Genomic DNA, 5,834 nt, shown 5'->3' on the forward strand with positions numbered 1-5,834 from the left:
CATAACTTTCAAATTTTATTTGGTTTGGGTGGAATATATAGTTTTATAGGATACTAATAAAACAAATCAGCATTTTCCTTACTAAATCTTTAAAATGATAAAAACTCTAAGTTTCTGCTTAATGAAATTAAGCTAAAGAAGAAAATAAGTAAAATGACAAGTGTTCACAGAACAGAATAAGGGACATAAGACAAGGTTTAAATGGATAAAAGGAAATTTCATTGGTTGTTGGCTGTAATTTAATAAGCTTATTTAAAGGAGAAGTAACTAGTCTATGTGGTTATGGCTATAGGACATTTATAAAAGCATTTTCTAAACTGAAGTATTTCAATGACTACTTCCAGGAAGTCAATATTAAATAAAACTTGAATTGATATTGATAACAAAAAATAATGTCATAACAGAGAAACCTGTCACAGGCTGCACTAGTCAGCTAAAGAGGTGCTGATGAAAAGTTTCTGAAGTCTGTTGGTATTTATAAAGGGTATTTATTTGGGGTGAAAACTTACAGTTACAAGTAAAGAGTTCAACTCAAGGCACCATAAGAGGTACTTTCTCAGCTGGCATGTGTTGAAGTAAGATGGTGGGTCTGATCTCTCCTTCCTTCTTTCTCTTAAGGCTCGGTGGGACCTGCTTCTTCTGATCGCAGCTATAGCCTGGCATAGGGTATGTTTCTTTACAGGCTTCCTTCGCTCAGCTGCTCTGTTCTCTTCAGCTGCAAACTATCAGTCACATTGTTCATCTCTTTTCCTGAGGCTGCAGGATCAAAGTTCTCTCTTCTACCTTATCTATGATGCTCTCTTTCTGCCTGTGCCTCCTTCTGTGTATCTTCTTGAGTGTCAATTTATATAGCCCACCAAAGGGGTGGAGACTTAAACAGAGTTACAACCTACTGATCTTAACATAATTTAATCAAAGACATCTCAGTTGAATCTAATACAATGAAAATGTATCACATCCATTTCACAAATATAATCTCTCTTTTTGGGATTCATAAATAATCTCAAATTGACACACTCCACCCCCTGAATTCAAGAAAGACATTCAAATATTCAAAAAACCATAAGCACTTTCAGTTAGCAATACAAGTACAAAATTATATCACAATTAGTTTACGGAAATACAGTTTGTTTTGGGGGCAAAGTCCTGTCTGGCCTTAGACCTGTGAAACTTACCAAACAATTTATCTGTTTCCAATATACAAAGCAACAGACATAGGATAAATATTTGCATTACCTTAAGGAGAATTAGGGTGGGAAACTTGCATCACTGGTCCCCAGTTGTTCTGAAAACCTGCAAGGCATACTCCATTAGATTTTAAAGTCTGAGAGTCATTCTTAAGATGATGGTTTCTTCTCCTCCTTGGCAATTCAGGGGGCTCCACCCTTTCCACAGGCTTGTCCAATGGCCATTTTCTTGGTTCAACCCTCATCAAGCATCCGCCTGGTGACCTTGCTTCAGACCTACCCTCCAAGAACATTGGGTTGATGGCTACACTTTACCCATTCTCTAGGGTACAGTCTCAACCCTCTTACTACAGTGGCAAGGAGGAACCAGCCTGCATTTTCCACATTTAGTTTGGAAATCTCCTTGGCTAAATGTGCAAGTTTGTAATTTTCAAATTCTGCCTTCCATATAACATCAAGAGTCAATCTTGCTAAGTTCTCTGCAGATTTTAAAAACAGATCACCTTTCCTCCAGTTTGCAATGTAGAAATACCCAAGCCCTATGAACCCAAGTGTGGTTAGAGTTGATGCATTAGACGGACACGTAGATCCCTCTGGAAATTTGCGGTCATAGACCTCTCAGCAGAGTGGGGACTGCCTTCCATTGTGAAATCTCTTATCAGTGTGGCAAAAAACAAAACAAATATGCAAAAACATTCAGTAGTGGATCCGGGAGAGAGAACAATGGAACTTAAATCGACTAATATTTCATTTACAAATATGGTTTCAGTAGATGAGAGACTTATATACAAACCATATTCTCAAGACCCAGAAAAAACTGTTTTGACTCAAGTAGCCATAATCACTGTGAAAGGAGTCAGCCTCAGTAGTTACCTGGAAGGACTGATGGCAAGTACAATTTCTTCAAATGCTACTAAAGGCCGGCAGGCAATGGAATGTGTCATACATAAATTAAATGCTGAGATTGAAAAATTGGCAGCTTCGGCAAGAGGAAGCATAAGGACACCAATGAATGCAGCAGTATTTGTAGAGGAATGATAATGAAAATTGGTGTACAATATTGGATCCCCCAGGTCTTTCCAAGCTGGCAATATATTTATGTATTATTACTTTTTAAAATACAACTATATTTTAGGTAGACTTTTTTGTAATAAGCTGAAGAAAGTATACGTGACTTTTCATGAAGACAAGGAGATGCAGGGCCTCTAATTAAGAGACCGTCTGAAATTTGTGTTATTTGAAATGACCATCTCATTTTAAGGGTTCCAGTATATATTTTTAAATTTTACAATTTTTGAAAAAGTACTTTGCAATTGGTATTAGCATATTGAATAAGGAGTTAGGGTGGAATGTTAAAGCTTTTCACACATTGGGACTCTACCTGACTTTGGACCAACCCCAGAAACAAGCAGAGCCACCTTAATTTATATGCACACACAATTGCCCTACTGCATTAAACTTCAACAGCTTATATGAAGGGACTCTCTTTAAAAATAGAAAATTGTAACTTTTTAAAAGCATGTTAATTTGTGTTTACAAACTTGCCATGCTTTAAATTACTACTAAAAACCACAGTGTTTAAAGTTGATATACTTAGGTAATACTTTTGGAGTGCAAATTATCAATATAAAGTAACATATAACACCAACAAAAATATGATTTTATTGTATTAAAGAGTACTGTATTAATTTGCCAAGGTTTTGTAACTTAGTAAGGTATTACCTTCTTTGGATTTGTACTTCTAGAACTCTTTAATGATTTAGTATGCTGTACCATGGGCTGTTTACGTCAACTGAAAAAATGTCATTACCTGAATTTTGCAGCACTCTAAACTTAAAACAGAAGAACAGCTGGTCACATCTTTTAGCATTTCACATTTGCTTAACTCATAAATTGCCATGTGTCAAAATCATGGTTCTGTAATTGCTAAAGCATGATATGTCAGGTTATTTGAATGTAATTATTTTTTGAAGTAAAAAAAAAAGTTTCAAACTTTGAGAACCATAGCTTTGGGCCTCTAATTAAGGAGAGGAGAATGAGATAAATATAAGAAGATGTGGAGGTAAAGGAAAGGGAAACAGGAAAAGGAAAAATAATAATATATAGAAGTTAAATCAAACAAACCCTCTCCCTATCACCACCAACATAACTCATTAAGGAAACTGAATTTCATTAGACAACTGAAGAGGGTTCTCTTGTATTTGGATGTCTGTCCATGAAATATTTAAGAATAGAAAAATATTAGACATTGCATAAGGATTTAGTTACAGGAAATATTAAGTGAAAAGAACAAAGTTAAATGTTTACATATAGTATGCTACTGATTATGTAAGAAAGAAGGAGAATTAAGGAAATGCATTCATCCCCTTTCCTTTAAAAAAAGAAACACAGGGAATATAAACCAGAAAATAATGAAATTGATGACATATAGAACTGTGGGAGGAAAATGACAGGAAAACAATCAGAGAGAGGTGATACTCCTCTGAATAATGAATTTTTATAGTTTTGTATTTTGGAAGCATACTAAAATTCTTATATTAAAATAAAAATAAATCAACAGTAACTCTGTTAATTCAGATTTTACTCAAATGGTAATGGTAAGTAATTATAAATGATTCTTTAGAAAAGAGAGGTGGTCAATTATGAGTTTTCGGAGTCCTTTTACTTCAGTGTGGCTTTCACAGTGAGACACAGGACACTAACTAGGAGGGTGAAATAAAATAGAAACACATTCATTTTTCCTTTCCGAAATTCACACCTGTAAGAGGCTTATTAGAAAATTGACTGTTGGAGGTAAGTTCCTGGAGCCCAGAAGAGCTCAAAGGCATGATATGTGGCATCTTCCTCTTAGGTATCTGTTGACTGGCAGACACATACAGGAAAATTGCTACAGCAGAAGTCATCTAGTCCAGAGAAACACTAAAGCAAAGTTGAGACTGTGGGCCAACTTTGGTTAGTAAAAATAAAATCTAAAACCACATGGTGTGGCAGCATCTGTTTGGGTGGGTGGGGGGTGGGGGGGTGGCTGTTTTGTTTTGTTTTTTCCTTAAACTGGAACCTTCTTTATTTGATCAACAAATATATATATCAAGTGGGCAGAAACTATCATTTTCCCTCTTCATGAATTGGAAAAATAACATAGCAAAAAGTTAACAATTAGCCATTATGAACCAAAGAGAAATAGTCTGATGGAATTACAATTTGCTATAAGGCCAATTATGACTTGTAATGTGACAGTAATACACAGCAGACTGTGGAGCTTAGAGCACCATTGTTAGAAAGATCTATGAGAAACAACCCATTTAGCACATAAAAAGAATGAGTACCAGCATCTTTCAAACAGAACCATTTCAGTTACTCTACCACAGACAGAAAGAGTTCAAGCTTAGAGTTATGTCAGTTTTCTCACCTGCTAGCATGTCTTGGTGCTTAAATCAATGCAAGAGAAACTCTAGATTGTACATTATAGCCCTTGTGGGGAAAAGAGCAAATAAAATCATTCTGTGCTCATCTTCCCAATTCAAAAGCACAATTAAAATGATAGGAGTTAAATCAGAGCTTACTGCTTTAAAAAGAATGAGAATGTAAACTTCTAAGACACTAAAATTCTGTTCAGTGTACTTCTCCATAAAGCTTTGTGCAGAAGATTGTGGTGAGGAATAGAAGAAGTGTCTCATTTGAATGTGAAAGTCTCCCCTTCACATAAAATAAATCATGCTTATGATATACATTACTACAGAGAACTTGGTCCTTTAGTCCTCAGTAGTATTTATCATTACATACCTACATCTTTATCCTGTGGCAAAGAATGTGTGTGAGAGAGATGGGGTGGGGGTGGAGAGACAGGGTTTGAGGGAGGGGAGAGAGAGGGGAAATTGAGAGAGAGAAATTGAGAAAGAGAAAGGTAGTCTCAGACAGTACAGAAAAGCAATTTGGAATAAAGAGGGGAGATTTAAGTTTGGGTTAAGGAAGTATATTATAGGAGACTAAGGTGACTAGAATTGCCTTTATCTTGGCTTGTAAAGCATGGTTAGTTTCTATTTTACAGTCTTTTGGTGGATGACTCTGGCCTTTTATGATCTGGGTACCATGTTACTTTATCTTTTGACCTACTGAGGTTGATACTGGCAATAGGTAGCTACAAGCAAGCCAGCCTTGGATCCTTGTGCAAATAGAGTAGAGGACAAGGAGATGGGAAATAGGGGTAATTGAAACTTACAGTTTAGCAGTAGGAAATAGCATGGTTTTTCTATGGCTGGTGTGGTATGAATATTAAGTATCAGTTTTAAATATACATATATATATCAAACTTTATTTCAACCTCAAAAAATAAAAGACAAAAGGCAGCTTAACAAATTATGGAAGCATTATTTTTAAAAATCCTATCCAGGCACATTTATTTTATTTAATCCTAAAAAAATTCACTTGTTTCTTCAGTGTTCCAATAGATGAATAAATGAGCACAGATCGGTTAAATGATATGATCAAAGTCTCCTTGTTAATGAAGAAAATGATCATATTCAATCAGAATAACTAAATCAAATAATGCAGCTCAGTGTATTAGAACTGAAAGAAGCCTGTTGATAAATACTTACAGATATTCAAGAGAATATTTTCAGTCGAGAGGTGAAGAAAGGTATTAGATTC

The 5,834-nt window shown here is 35.3% G+C and overlaps 1 pseudogene; it reads left to right on the plus strand.

Moving 5' to 3' along the window:
• Positions 1-1,707: 1,707 nt before the first annotated feature.
• Positions 1,708-2,225, plus strand: LOC101421126 (PRELI domain containing protein 3B pseudogene; annotated as a pseudogene).
• The last annotated feature ends 3,609 nt before the right edge of the window (positions 2,226-5,834 follow it).

The sequence above is a fragment of the Dasypus novemcinctus genome, chromosome 1 (genome assembly GCF_030445035.2).
Source record: "Dasypus novemcinctus isolate mDasNov1 chromosome 1, mDasNov1.1.hap2, whole genome shotgun sequence".
Classification (NCBI taxonomy): domain Eukaryota; kingdom Metazoa; phylum Chordata; class Mammalia; order Cingulata; family Dasypodidae; genus Dasypus; species Dasypus novemcinctus.